At 33.0% G+C, this 16,345-nt stretch overlaps 2 long non-coding RNA genes across 2 annotated transcripts; both read right to left on the bottom strand.

The window, feature by feature from the left end:
• Positions 1-358: 358 nt before the first annotated feature.
• Positions 359-2,781, bottom strand: LOC150100455 (uncharacterized). The gene is made up of 3 exons (XR_016549217.1): positions 2,651-2,781; positions 1,346-1,412; positions 359-612 (listed from the first exon to the last, which is right to left on the bottom strand). It is a non-coding gene; the product is annotated as an uncharacterized LOC150100455 (long non-coding RNA).
• An 8,861-nt stretch (positions 2,782-11,642) lies between these two features.
• LOC150100454 (uncharacterized) lies at positions 11,643-14,629 on the bottom strand. The gene is made up of 3 exons (XR_016549289.1): positions 14,516-14,629; positions 13,770-13,836; positions 11,643-11,969 (listed from the first exon to the last, which is right to left on the bottom strand). It is a non-coding gene; the product is annotated as an uncharacterized LOC150100454 (long non-coding RNA).
• Between the last annotated feature and the right edge of the window lie 1,716 nt (positions 14,630-16,345).

The following is a 16,345-nucleotide window of genomic DNA, read 5'->3' as shown; positions in this document are numbered from 1 at the left end:
ATTTTTCAATAGAAATGAAATGTATATATTAGAAAGTCGTAATCAATAAAAATGGAAATATAAATTAAATTTTATTTCACTGTTTAACATGAAACAACCTCGTAATCTGAAGCACCGCTATTAATTAGGTTCTGACATTTTATGTTAATGACAATTGGGGAAACTCGCCAAAATTCACTTGCAATGGTTTCCATCTTTCAATATATTCACATCGTAGATGATTTATAAAACAATTTTTAATGAAAATAACAAGTGATGTATGTTATTAAAGTACTGTGATTGATAATTTATTAAAGGAATCTGAGGAGACATTTTGCTGAGAGGATTAGCTGAAAGTGAAAAAAAAAAATGTAAACACTTTGCTTTAACAACTTTTATTCAGTGAATGCACTAAAATGCCATATTACAAACCTGCTACATTCACAGCATTAGATTACAGGAATGCGTGAAGATACAGAAGCAGTGAGGGCTTCTTTAAAATCATGCATTTTCCTCACCCTCCTGTAGCCGGAGTTGTGGTGGTGGTGGTACGTCGTCCTCCACATCGCTTTTGACGAAGCAGCGCTCTTTCAATACGGTTAGAACGCCTAGCACGAATCTTTTCCATCAAGTCTGCAATGTAACCGAACATATGAGAAAGTTACTATTACGGACTCTAATTACTAAATTGTAAATTAAAATTATGATATATGGCAAATAGCAAAAGCAATTTTCCTATAAATCAGAATATAATCCTTTCAATTAAATCACATCACGTCTTCAAAACATTAGTCCTTATAAGGACTGGCTTAAAGGGGCGAAGCAAGAATGCTTTTCATCTTCCCTGTTATCTGTAAATGACAGTGTAGGGATAAGGTGTTATTAAACTATTAAAGCTCTGATCATAACAGGAGGGTAACAGCAATATCCGAGCCTCAGTTAGAACTTCATTGGCTACAGCATTGCCATCCATTACCCTCCAAGGGTTTTCATCTCATAACCCATTTCAAAACATCAGGATTTAGATTCATTACTTTGAGTAGCACTTATATATAACATGAAAGAGTGTAAGAAATTATATCCATGAGAATATGAAGATGTTCAGTTTTATTATTATTATTATTATTATTATTATTATTATTATTATTATTATTATTATTATTTTGTAGTGATTCATTCTAGTTATTTTCTGTAAAGGTAGTTACTTACAAATATATAATTAAGTAATATCATTATTTTCTCCTTTAAAGAAAAATATTTAAAGTTTTTTGAGATTTGTTATAAATCCTTAACTTAACTATATTTCATTAATTATTCCATTTTTCTCATTATTTTTAAATAGCAGAATGTAATTAATAAAAATTACCGAAATTCGTTGATTCTGTATCCTGTACACATAAGAGCACCAACAAAGTCATACCAAGAAGGATCATCTGCGAAAATATACAAAAACGCATTAAATGACAAGATCGTTTTATATTACAGTGCACAGCATAAAAAAACAAATATTACAAAAAAACTATTCCTTGTGTAATATTGTATATTACACAAGGAATAGTTTTCAGCTGTAAATTAGTGAAAAGTTGAGTAAAGATTTAGTACGTGATTACATTCATGCTTTACTGAATGTAAAATATTTTCATTAATTTGTTTGTATAAAATGCAACATAGGAAAAATATGACGGTTATTTAATACAGTACAATATGAAATGGCTAATTTATAAAAACGATTATTTTATTTATTTTTTTCCGGATTTTATTTTTGCGTGTTTATTTCCGTTGAGTCTAATGCAAGTTAAGAACTTGCATTAGTCAAGCAGTGAAGATCAAGAACTATTTATTTTTTCCAATTTAGTCTGTTTTCATTAAAATTTATCTTTAGTAATTTTCCAGGAATTTAAATATAAAGAGAACACTTTTCTGGAAATGAAGAAGGGTGTGTGTGTGTGTGTGTGTGTGTGTTTTCTAGTTTAGAAAAAAATTAATTAAGGAATTACAAACTCCAAAAAAAAATCAGTTAACTATTCCCGTACAGGGAGTAGGCGAGGCCGTTTTAGCCAAATCTAGCTTATGGAGACTGAGCAGGCTGTTCAATCTCCACTGGTAGCCAATCAGAGATAGCTGGCCCAAGGCTATGACTAAATAAGAGATGTACTAATTCAAGAACCGGTCGAAAAAAGACTCAGAAAAAGTTCTTCTAGTTGACGACTAGAATCGAAATTGTGACGCTCTTTCTTCTGGCGTTTTAGCGCTGAGGAGTGTAAACACCGCTCCAATCAGCTACAGAGGCTTTTTTTTACAAACTCAACTAAATTGTAATTAACTAGTTGTGTTTTTTAAACGCAATAATCGGTCTAATTAATGTATCTTTTTACCGTATTAGACAATTCAACGTTTAAATTTATTTATTTCAGCAGTCCCATCAGTCTTACACAACAAAAACAAAACATTCTTTTACTATTTTTAATACAATTTTTCTGAACACCAAAAATACTGTATTATGTAAGAAATACTTACTCGGATTAAGTCGGTGTGAAACCGCGTAAATTTAATATATTGGTTGCTTCAATTAGCTAAGTAAAATCGGTTGATTGTAAAAGATTGGGAATTAACCGAATCGCGTTTAGCAGTCCATAATAACATACGCGACTAGATTGGAAAACATACTTACTAGCTTCTTGTCCATAGTTGAAGAGTGTGCAGACCCTTATGCAGTATCTGTTGTATCAAAATCGCTGTTATGCTGAGAGACTGCTGCAAACATTCTGTTATTTATGCAAAAATCAAACTATCCCATTTGCGTCATTTCCATATTCAGTTTGATTAGCAGAGGAAAGAATTTGACGAATGAGTCAATAAAATATATCACATGCGCATATTCTTTACGTGGCAATTATATGTAGCATTGCTAAAAACGCATCACGTGATCTACATTCGTAGCACTAATATGAATCATTCATATATGTAGGGCGTTTCTATCATATGATTCATTCGTCGATTGTCTTTACAACCTTCACGAATGCCATTTCGCAAGAAAGAATAGTAAATGTCTATAATATAAAAATATTCCTTAAAATATTTGGAAAAATAAAAATTTAAAAATATTTCTAAAAAAATAAAATAAATATAAACATTGTTTAATTTTACAGAAATGGATAGAATATATCAGCCCATTATTTATAGACTCAGAAACATAATTGATTGTTTTCCCAGTGTAGTGGCCGTGTGTAAGAATAGCCTCACTGTAGCCCATTCATGTCGTACGTGGTGACTAAAATGGGTATCCAGGGAAGGTAATGGATGGCAATGCTGTAGCCGATGAAGTTTTAACTGAGGCTCGGCTATTACTGTTACCCTCCTGCCATGATCAGAGCTTTATATAGCTCAATAATAATGCCACATTCCTAGAGTTTCTCAATCAGATGACGGGATAAAGAGTCAAGGACTCAGTTTATCTACCCCCCCCCCCCCGAAAAAAATTATTGTTTATTATGATTGATATCAACGAACAAAGACAAAAGGACTATATCTATGAGTTTTTTATTTATTTCTATACTTTCCATAATATAATCGAGATTTAATTCAATATGAGGGATCTGTTCTCTTTGTTTTTGTGTAGATGTTGCGTTGGGGTGATTTTTTTTATTGCTCATTTTGTCGTCCGCTTTTCATCGATCTCTCCGTGATTCTATTAAAACAAGACTTAGAGTAGTCAATTATTTTTAAAGTATGGCTTCAAATTAATTAATTAATTCCATGTAATTATAATAAGAGTATTATTATTATTATTAGTAGTAGTAGTAATGAAAGTCAAATATCGAGCATGTTGTGAGCTAACAGAGTTCAACAAGCGACATATCAATATTGTCTGTAAAATTTAATAAATAAAATGAACACAAATGGAAAGTAATTCGTTTGATTGCTTCACGTTGTTTTCTTATAAAATCTAGGAAAAGCATAGCAAACATGAAAGGATTTCAAACGACTTCGAGAGCTAAGATTGCGTTGTAGATGCCTGTTACTTTTGGAAAGGTAGTGTATATTTCTCTCCTTTCGTAAGAGGTGACGCATCATAGTTACGTGGCAAGTAACAATAACGCAGAAATGAATCTACTACACTTTCGTTGCTGGTTACGGAAGAATAGCTTCATAAGCGAATCTTTCATACGTTTTTTTCATGTGGGAAGTTCTCATGCATTTTCTAAAAGTGTCATTGATATGACGATGTCTGTCAGTCTACGTGGATTTTCGCTGAATTAGTCATTTGTAGTATTTTTCGTTTGATTAGAGAAAAATGAAAGTAACCTTATATGAAATCAGGATTTCGTATTTGTTTTATACGAACTAGGGAAAAAATGAAATTAAAAAAAGTGTAATAATAATAATTTAGAATAATTATTATGCTAAAACAATATACTATTTTGTAATTCACGTTCAACGTCCAAACGTGTCATATAATTGTATATTATTAAAGCGATTCTTAAATAAATAAATAATAAAATACAAATAAAAGTGATTCTTTTCTACCATGAATTAAATAATTCACTTATAGGGGAGAGTCAATGAAAGGCATTTGACAGGATTCCACACGGAACTCTGTTGCATAAATTAGAGCAAATGGGTATGGATACGAAGATGCTGATTTGGATTAGAGGACAGCTGGTGAATAGATATCAAAGAGCGGTTTATGGAGGAGCTGAGTCCAGGAGAAGGCAGGTGACTAGTGGGGTACCTCAGGGCTCAATGCTTGGTCCTCTGTTGTTTATTTTATACATCAATGATATTGGGAATACTTTGAAAGGAAATATCCACTTGTTTGCTGATGATGCAAAATTAGGAAGAGCGATAGTCAATTCAGATGATGTAGATATCTTGCAGGATGACTTAAATAGGCTGACGGTATGGACTAAGGTATGTCAGTTTAACGTAGCTAAATGTAAAGTGATGCACTTCGAGAGGATGAGATCACATGCTGTTTACTACATTAATGGAACTGAACTGCAAGAATTTGACGAGGCAAGGAACTTGGAAGTTATTGTGGACAGAGAACTTAAGTTAAATGGGCATGTTGCAAAGATTGCCAAAACATCACATCAAATTACATGGCTGTTGAAGAACACACTAACAAGCAGAGATAAGGAAGTTATTGTTCCACTTTATAAGGCATTAATAAGACCGCATTTGGACTATTGCGCACAGATCTGGTCACCTGGATTTCTTGGTGATGAAGAAATGGTGGAGAGGATTCAGAGGCGAGTTACGAAGATTGTTGCAGGTCTGTGGGATGTTCCCTACGAGGATAGATTGAAGATCTGTGGGCTCCAAAAACTAGCTGATAGACGTAGGAGAGGAGATATGATAGAAGCATATAAATTATTAAAGGGATTTTACAGGATTGATACTGATGACATTTTGAAGACCAGTGCAGGAAGGGAGAGAACGAGGGGGCCATCCCTGGAAATTATGTAAGAGTGTGGTTAACAAGGGTGCTATGACTAGATTTTTTTGCTTGGGGGGTTGTGAATGGGTGGAATGCATTGCCAGAGGTGGTTGTGAATGCTTCGTCTGTGAATGAATTTAAAGAGAAGTATGACAGGTATTGTGTCAATAATGGTTAGTGTTTCAATGTAGGGTCTCCCGCGATGAATATTTTGACTCCATGGAGACACCGTGATAATAATAATAATAATAATAATAATAATAATAATAATAATAATAATAATAATAATAATAATATAACTCGCTGAATTCCGTTGCGCTTTTGTGGCTTCTACACGTTAGAGAAAGTTCGTGCTAGTGAGTGTCTATCTCCAACAGATGTGTGTTATGTATTAAATGGCTATGTTTTAAAACAGCTAGACTAGATTGGGACAGATTTATCCTAACTAACTCCCATTAAAGTAGAATTCCTTCAGAAAATTGATTATGTGTCGCTATTCAAAATTTGGCTTTTTTAAATGTTATTTCCAATACACATCCTAATATCTTGCAACTCGTGTAATACAAACAGTGGATTATTTGAGCATCACTAATTAATATTTGTGTTCTTGTAAGGGAAATAATTGAACTTGCTGAATTTCGAAAACCCATGTAAACCTCAAAAATTCAGATCGACTTAAATGATATTACATTACCCTCCCCGAAAAAAAATTATCTTCATTATCTAAAGACTTCACGTTTGTTTTATTGTGTTTTAGCAAAATAAGGAGAAATGACATGCTACATAAAATAAAATAATAAAATAAAATAAAATAAAATAAAATAAATAATAATTTTATAGCAAACACTACAAATTATCCTCCGCTTTCAAAAAGCAATCAAAATATAAACCTCCATTTACAAGATGATAAAAATAAAATTAAATTAAAAATTAAAAAAAAAAGCCATGGAAACCTTTAATGCACTATCACTTATATAACTGCTAACAACCATGACTTAAACGTTACTTTAAAGACGTTTCTAAAATAAATTCGTTTAGGAATGTTGATTCAATGAAACGTTATCTTAATAATAAAAAGTGTCCAAAATCATATGCCTAATTAGCACGAAGTACAGAATTTTGAATTAAAACACGAAATGAATAAATCGACAAAACAGAAGGTTTATCTGCTACGTTATTAATTTAGCTTTCTAAAAAATGTCATCATTATATTTAAAAGATTGAATCAAGCATGATAGCCAACTACAGATATAAATGTGACAGTTGTGGTTCGCTGCATTCTGCAATGACTCAAGACTTTTAATAATACTTAAAACAACATAACGGATTAAATGTGCTAATAAATTTAGAATTTTTTGCCAAAATTTAAAAAAAAAACTTGAAGTAATTAGGAAGTATGAAGAAACACCTTTTTCATTATATTATAGCAAAATATTAAAATTTTAACGTTCGGAGTACTGTTGTTACATGAGGGATCTGAAGGAGCGGAAGAAAAAATTACCCTGGGAGGGTAATTGGAATGCAATGCTGTAGCCAATGAAGTTTTAACTGAGGCTCGGCTATTGCTCTTATCCTCCTGCCATGATCAGAGCTTTAATGGCTCAATAACACCTTATCCCTACACTGTCCTCTACAGATAACGGGGAAGATAAAAAGCATCCTTGCTTCGCCCCTTTAAGCGTCCTTATAATGATAAGGGCTGTTGTTACATTACAATAGTTTTACGTTAGTAATCATAAAATTCAGCTTTACAAGAACGCTTTGAATAATCGAAACATGGTCGTTTCGTTGGATGCTGTGAATATGCAAAAAAAAAAAAAAAAAAAAAATCAGAAGATTTTTTTTTTTTAAAGTAAAAACACTTTTTAAATGTCCTGCTAGATGGCGGCACAAGATGGTATTTATTTTCTCTCTCTCTCTCTCTCTCTCTCTTTAATTCTCGTTTCGAATACTCTCTTAAAATACGAAAATAAATATTAGCAGCTTCTGTATCAAGAAACACTTGTGGATGCGATAACATATTTTCACCCAGTTTGCCATCATTCAGGCATTATTTGCATTGAGAAGTCCTCTTTCGGCCGTTATTACTCCTCCGTAATCAGAAAGAACAGCGAAACAAACCCGCTCTGGGACCAAACTTCCTGCTTAGTTTAATAATTATTAACATGAGCCTCTTTACGATTGAAAACATAAATGGTCGCAGCTAAGTATGAGAGTCATTTGGAAAGTTTGGAAAACTTCATTTGGCGTATTCTGATGTTATTTACATTTCCGAGGATTAAAATGAAATATAAAACCTAAAGGTTCATATTCATCCAGCAGGTGGCGCCATCGTACTGGTTGTTAAGACATTTCAATGATCGTATTTCATCTTTCTGTTAACTCTACAGGAATAACGAAGTTTGGTTTAATTTTTTTATTCGATAGTGCAGGTGCGATGTAATAAAAATAATAATTGGATCACATTTCTTCAAAGAAAACAGATGATCTCTGCATCAGGGTTGTTTGTAGCCAGCGTGCACATGAAGCAGAAGTATTTCATAGAGCACAAAATAGTGGGGGGCGGGGGTATTTATTTTTAGGATGACATTGCAAGGTACCAGAGTCATAATTGCATGGCCGGCATCTAAACTATCTTTCAAAATGACACCTTGCTGTTCCTAAAGCAAATCAGTATTATCTCCACTCTGCAATACACTGCTAAGTAGACCTTTTAGCTTTCATTAACTGAGCCCGCTTAGTTAATCTTCCAAACCTTCATTCCCTGTCAATATGGCAATCATTCATTCGCTGGGTTTATACGCAGGGGAGGATTTTATTTGTCTTCGTAATCGCATTGTGCTGCGTGCTTATAAATATTATAACGCCCGTGTAGTATCATTAACAGTACGGAAAATTAAAACACGTTAAAATTCACCATTTATTTATTTATTTACATTTATTCAGAAATGTTTGTAACACTACAATTTCTCAGGAAAAAGAAATACTCCAAAGATCTTCCGATTCCAAACTAAAAACACGTGCGAGTCTTTACATACAGTATATAAAAACTGAAATATTTCAGCAATGATTAACTTGTTTAAGGTAAAATGGATGAACTTCAACATCTCGAACCCGGAATGACACTCACCTGTCGGGATGTGAGTCATGGGAAGTAACAGCTCCAGCAAGCAGTTGTATTGATTTTAATGTTTTCTGATTTTAAAAATAATACAAATAAAAATAAAACATTTCTTTCTGTCATGAAAAATGAAAACATTATTTACGGGATCATCAACGAACACGCATTGAATTTATATTATCCTCGGCTAAAATATCATTGCTCAAAACCCTGATTTCAACAGTGGTTTAAAGATATCTGTAAAATAAACTCATTACGAATGGCGACTTTAATTAAAAAATAATATTAAAAAGAAGGAGAAACACTCTACAAAAATTTTCAACTACAGATATCTCACTGAAATAAGAGTTATTACTATTATTATGTGACACATCCAAGTCCTCATCGTGCGAGGGCGCTCTACTCCACAATAGACAACTCATTTCCCTGCACTACCTCAAACTACTACACAACAACACTACCGCCATCTAGTGTGATGCACAACCAATTTTTGTATTTTTGTCTGAAAATTCCGTGTATTTTATGGTTGACTGCATTCTACAGTCGCCAGAGCGATTTTTTTTTACATTTTTTCTTTCTTTATTGTTTTTCCCTCCATCAGCCCTTAAATAACATAATCATTATTTAACAGACTTTAATCCTGAATTAGAAAAGAAACAAGTATAAAATAATTGAACAACTGTACTTTTATTGCTGCATCAAAGTTTGAAATGTGTTGCTGTTGCTGTAACATTTCACTCGTAATTATAATTTATCGCTACAACATTTATTAATAATAAAGTAACTGATTAATCCTTCATTATGTCTTGTCACAAACAATCTAAGAATTATCCTTATCTAAATCCTGTTATTAAAGTTTATGGGTACAGAAAAAATATTATTCTCAGCAATCAAAAGAATTTCAAATATACTGTAATTAGCTTTGAATCACAGGAATTAAAGTTTGTAGCAAAATACTTTTTCAATATCCCGCTAGAGGGCACCATAATGAACTGTTTATTTTTAATTGTTTTCCCTTTTTCATTCAATCCGTGTTCACAGTTATGTTTCATGTGTAGAGCAGTACCAGATGAGAGGGGTAAAGAAGACAAGATACCAGCAGTTCAAGAATGAAGTATTTGAAAATTTAAGTAAGCTTGATATTAATAAGCTATAAGACTAGACTATGTCATCATGTTTATTACAAGAACATGCAAAGAAAACAATGTCGTTCCTTGGATGCAAACTTTTAATATCAAAAAACAAGAGAAAATATTATCTGAATTTCCCCCCCCCCCAAGGAAACTCGAGTTTTTCGTCAAGAAACACCTGGGAAGTCTCACGTCCTGTTTGTATTTTCAATCAAATGATGAGTATACCGGTCTCGTACGAACGTGGATGGTTTTGCTCCCGCAAATGTGAGTGTTTACAGTCTCTTTAAACAAGCAAAGCGACCCCATGAACGCATATGCAGACATAAAACACTCCCGGAATAAGAATTTCGGTTTCGAGCTCCTACATAGTTAAGTGGAGGTTTACGAGTGGGATAAGAATCGCAAAAAATCGAACTCAGTTTCTTCCACTTCGAAAACTGTACATTACTTGAAAACCGGTAAAATTCGACTTTATGAACTATCTAATTCTTGAAATGTTATCCCACGTTATTATTTTTTTTAATTATTAAACCCAATGAACTGATCCTTGTCTCAAGACAATGCACCGTGTCATAAGGCCGTTTCTGTAATTGCTTGGTTTGCTGATCGTCACCACGTTTGACTGGGCCTCCACACAGCCCTGATCTCAGTTTCATCGAACATTGTTGGAATGAAATAGAGTGTCGGGTGAGGTCAAGGAACTTCTAGTCCACAATAATCCAGGATCTCATTATATGCCTACAGGAGGAATGGTCCAAAATTCCCACTGATCGCAGTCTTATGCTCGTGGAAAGCGTACCCCGTAGGATTGCCGCAGTCATCGCAGCGAAAGGTGGTCCTACATCTTATTAAGGTGAGCGCCATCGCTATTTGTTCCTCAATCTATGACGTTCGTTGACTTCTTTCCAAGCAGTGTATATTGGTATTATTAAATGAACTCATGTTATTTTGTAAAACGCTGATCATCTTTACATATATTCAACACACGGCATCTTAAAACACTGGCGGCTGTACTTGTGGAGAGTAGTGTGTTAAGTGAAGATTTGTGTGGTAGTTAAGACGTCTTATTTATTATTTTAGAGATCTACGCATGCGTAGATTTCTGTTAAGATTTTCTACAGAAATACATATTTTAGAATATGCATTATGCTGAGCTTCTGGGAAATATGGTGAGTTGATTTGAAATGAAGGTAGCGTCCAGTGTGTGTTGGTTTGGGTAGACTGTTAGTTTGATATTTCAAAGAAGCCGTTGTAGTCCTCAGTTCTGGAGAAAATCTTAACAGAAACCAAGGAATGCCAATAGCTGTCATATGGAAAACTTTAATAAGATCACTCAGTCTGCCAGAACTTAATTTCGCTCAAAACTCAGAACGTGCTCTCATAACAGTGACTAACACAACACGCTCCATGCGTGTAATGCTATTACGTTCTGTTAATTCTGTTTTAATGTTTAATTTATACGATAGTGTTACTCCGTTTTCTCAGCCACTTTGAGTATTTTTCTCTTACCGTTATAAGTCCCGAAGAAGCCGGAAAAGTTCGGCGAAACTTGGTGGTATTAGATGTTTATAAATCATGGTCAATTAAAGATCAATATATGTTTCAGTTTAAAAAATATTTTTCTTAAGATATTTTGTGATTTTTTTAATATTTTATTTAGTATTGAATATTAGTGGTTATAATAATCCTAACAGTTTTGTTTGTTTGGGATGAAACTGAAATAAATATTAGAAGCGGAAAGCATAAAAATGGAAACAATAATGTTGACGCACTGTTGATGGGTTTGAGATTAACAACCTCGCTTGCAACATATTTGCGCCGTAGATGGAATATATAACAAGTTATATATTCCATCTGTGTATATAACAAGTTACGTTATGTTTTTAAATGAGAATTTAAAAAATAAAGATATAGAGGCATTTGGTTACTGTATCTCGCTCAAACAGGAAGAATAATAAACGCTTTGACAAAAATTTAACAACTTTTATAGCTGAATGCACGAAAATCTATTACAAAACTGCCCTTTTGACGTAATATTAGATTACAGAAAATATATGAAAATACAGAAAATGCATGTAAATACAGAAGCGATGAGAACTACTTTGAAAGCATGCACTTTGATTACTGGATGATAATGGATCTGAAGCCAGAATTCCAAGCGTCCATCATGAAAATTATTCTTCCCCTGAAGCCGGAGTTGTGCTGGTGGTAGTACGTCGTCCTCCACATCCTCGCTTCTCACGAAAAATCGCTCCTTCGTTAGGGGAACGCCTCGAACGTATCTTTTCCAGCAAGTCTGCAATGTAACCGAACATGTGAAGTATTCTGAATGACAGAAAATGTTTTTATAGTTTTTGCTAATAGTCTGAAAGATGTAAAGATTAATTAAGAAAACATTTTTGGAAATTTTTCTAGTGTTTTTTTTTTTTTTTTTTTTTTTTTTTTAATGTCACAAAATGAAATTATTAAATTAACACAAAAACCAGATCTGGGACTTTAAAATCACGCGTTATTTTGAAAACTCTCACTTTGAAGTTTTTTTTTTTTTTTTTTTGCTAGATGGGTGAAGCAAGAATGCTTTTCATATTCCCCTTTATCTGTAGAAGAAAATGTATGGATGGGGGAATATATAGGGCTATAAGCTCTGATCATGGCAGGAGGGTAACAGCAATAGCCGAGCCTCTGTTAAAATTTCATTGGCTACACTGCAGGGTTTCCCAAACTGTGTTCCGCAAGAACTCCTGGAATTTGTCATTTTAGTTTTCTAAGCATTTTTCATGAATAAATATTTTATAGTAGAAATATTCTGAGGAAAATAATATTCGTGAATATGTCAAAAAGCTCAGATCCAGAACGCCTAATAACATCTGTGTATCGTTAATTTTCACACATCGAAACCTCTCAACATTTGGGAAAGGGAATACCGCTGTTTATGACCGGTCATAAAAATTGCCTGCAAGCGGATTATAACAATGGGCGGCGTATCCTCTGTTCTCAAAACTGAAGGAAATGACATCTGTGTTGCAAATGTCAGTGACCAATCAGCAAGACGTATAAAGAAAAAAATTCCACTGAAATTGAAGATGAAGGTAGTCCGTATTCGGTTCTCAAATCTATTACTGCTGAATACTTTCTTTACAAATTCGTATTGTAGGGTGAAAGTTTCTAAACCGTACTGCCGTGATTTTTTAAAAGTAATAGACCTGCAGATTTAAATTTTAATTTGAATAAGAGACAAGGGACTTTGTTTAAATTCGGTATTAGGAAATCTCTTATTGAAGGTGTTTGTGACGGAACAGATAGCGAGTCATCCACCCACCAGCCTACAAAGCGATCTCCAGGGTGTACAAAAGGAGGGGAAAACTACCAGCGCACAGGAGAAAAAGTCTGCATTCACTCGTAAGTACTTATTATAATATTATAAATATATTTCGTGATCAGAATGGGATATGTCAATGGAAATCAGCGCAAATTAATTTAATGATGTTTATGTGTAATTAATTATTAATTAATGATAATTAATTATAAAAATCAGCTAAATTAACAATTAATTGTTAATTTAGCTGCTTTTGGCTTCACTGCAGGGTAGATATAAAAATAAATATGAAATTTTTCATATATACAAATTTATATAAAATTTAAAAGGGTATGATAATTCGTATCCAGAATGTGTCTGAATTATTTGAAGACATTCGGTTTTATTATTATTATATTACTACTCTTATTATTTTATAATGAATTCTTAATTATTTCTATAATATTAGTTAGAGTTAGTGACATCATTTTTCCTTCATGGAAAAAATATGTTCATCTAACATAATATTTATTTTTTGAGGTTTATCATAAAGGCTTAACTCTATCAAATATATACTGTATTTCATCAGAAACCACTATATTTCGGGATTATTTTTTCTTTCTTTTTACTTTTTCTTTGGGGGAAGGGGCCCCTGGCCCTTCCCCCAAAGAAAAAGGAAATCATAGGTCGTATGCTATGCGTAGTGTGTATTCTCAAATCGTCAACTCAACCTCCACTCCCCCCCCTCCAACCAAGATTAAATCCTGAGTGCGCTACTGGCATAATGTAATGAAAACTTACCTAAATTTGCTGATTCAGTATTCTGTATACATAAGAGTAGCAATGAAGTCATACCGAGAAGGATCATCTGCAAAAACATAAAATGACGTATTTCAGATTACAAGATCGTTTTTATATTACAGTGCGCAGCAGAAAAAAAAAAGTATTACAAGAGTAATATTTGTCATCTGTAAACTAATGAAAAGCTGAGTAAAGATTTAGTTTATGATTTTTTACGCTGTTATATAGGAAATAATTTTATTCCTTTGTTTATAGAGATTGCAACCTAAAAAATATGTAACAGTAATAACATGTAATAACAGTAACAATAAACTTCAAAATATTAAGATTCTGAAAAGGGGTAATATTAAAAGTAATTCAAGTTCAAAGACCTTCCGCTTATAACTTAAAACTCAACTAGATTTTAATTAAGTAATTTGCGTTCTTTAAGCACAGCAATCAGCCGAAGAAGTATCGTTCGTTCCACCGAAGGACGACGATTTATTTGAGACAATCGTGATGTTGACAATTTTGATTTTTTTTTTTAGAAGTTTGGTCCGTATTAAATAATAAAGATAAATGCATTATTCTTACTTTTTTTTAAATAACTTTCCACATTAGAAATACTCTGTTCCTTAATCTTATTAAGTCAGCGTGAAATCGGTTAAGTTTAGTCCCTTTGGTCGATTACTTTGGTTGGGAATCAAGCGAATTGCATTTAGCAGCCCCTAAGAATATACGGCGACTAGATCGGAAAATATACTTACTAATTTCTTGTCCATAGTTGAAGAGTATACAGGCTGTATGGTATTAAAAATCTCCGTTTTGCTAACGGATTAATGCTGGCATTCGGTTATTTATACAAAAACCAAACGAATCCATTTGCGTCATTTCCAGATTGTGTACTTTGATTAGCATAAGAAACAGTTTGTTGGATGAGTCAATAAAATAGATCACCTGTGCATACCCTTGACGAGATGCGTAAACCTAAAGCATTGCTAACAGAACAGCATCATGTGATCAAAACACTAATATGAATCATTCGTATGTGGGGGTCTATTCGAATATGATTCATTCTCATCTTTGCGACCTTTCTGAAGGTTATTTAGTTTGAAAAAAGGAAATAAATTAAAAAAAGCTAAAAGTAATTTAAATTAAAATATTATAAAATATTTCTATAAAAATAAAATCGTTTAATTTTTTTTAACGAAATTATTAATATTATCAAAAAAATGGTAATTTAATGTTACGAATGATTGATTACCTCTATCTTTTAACTCAATGATTTTCTCCCCATCTTCTCCTTTTTCTTGTGGAAATACGGCTTAGAGAACTTAATCATTTTTGAAATGTTGCTTCGAATGGATTATTTCGATGTAATTATAACGAGTATCATTATTAATCAGCGATAGAAGTCAAATATCGAGCACGTCATAAGCTAGCAGAATTCATTAGATCTTTGAATTTTCTATTAATAAAAGAAACATAAATTGAATGTAATTTATTATTTTATTGCTTTATATTGTTTCCTTATAAAATCTGGTAAGATCGTAGCAAAAATTAAAATATTTTCATCAGTTTTAATATTACGATTACTTTTAAAAAATACTTTTTAAACAAAAAAAAAGGCAAAATATTATCTCAAATAGTAAATCTATATCTTCTTACATAAAGTTTATTATGAGGCAGTTAAGTAAACAATCCTGAATGTGTTTCTAAATCGGATTTTTTTTTTTTCGGAAAAATTCTGCACAAATCAAATGGTGGTTTATTGTTGAATAGCATGTAGGTCACATGATTAGTCTACAATATGTTTACTGACAGTGTAGTTCATAACCAGAATGTACTTGCAAAACTTGGTCAGTGTGCATTTTAAGATTAATTCTGCATTTTTTTCTTCGCATCCACGTTAATAGTTAATAGAAGAAGAAATGCTGTGGAGGGTCTATAAAGAGAAAGGTGACGAGCAAACTCACGAACAGTACAAGACTCAGGCAAGAAAGGTGACCAGCATTCCAAGGAAGGCAAAATCAGATTATGAGAAGAATTTAGCCGAGCAGGCTAAAGGAAATCCCAAAGAGTTCATGTGGCAAGTTATTTGATAGTAAGGGAATTCTTTGAAAACAGTAAGATGCCATTTGTGCGTCAAACCATTACGGTTTTCTCCATTTTTCTAACCCGTGTAAATAATTGATTGGCAAAAGGAAGGTTTAGTTGTAAGCTGTCCGAATTATATGAAGATAATTCCACTGAGCTACGAGCAGTTATTTTAACATATAATTACAATTCTTTTAAGAGTCAAAGTTTGGTTTTTAATTTTTTTTTTCTCGTGAATTTCGAACTGCTTAAGAAAAAATAATTACTTTGCAGATTTGGCGGAAAACCTGCGCTAAAAGAGATCTGCGGAATCTGCTGAAAAAATCATTTTTCGTCGTAAGAGATGCGGTCGTCGTCGTGCCACCACTCCCCAGGCTTCCCACGTGAAAGAAAATCTTATTAGTACACATTTGGAATTAAAACTTCAGAATCCGAATATCGATGCTGCCTTTCGACTCCTCTTCCAACTGCTTCTCTTCATCAGTGCATTTTAATCGTCA

Source organism: Typopeltis vanoorti, chromosome 13 (genome assembly GCF_054136105.1).
Source record: "Typopeltis vanoorti isolate ZY-2024b chromosome 13, IOZ_Tvanoo_1.0, whole genome shotgun sequence".
Classification (NCBI taxonomy): Eukaryota; Metazoa; Arthropoda; class Arachnida; order Uropygi; family Thelyphonidae; genus Typopeltis; species Typopeltis vanoorti.
The sequence above is the reverse complement of the archived record's forward strand: the minus strand, read 5'-3'. Positions and strand labels throughout refer to the sequence as shown.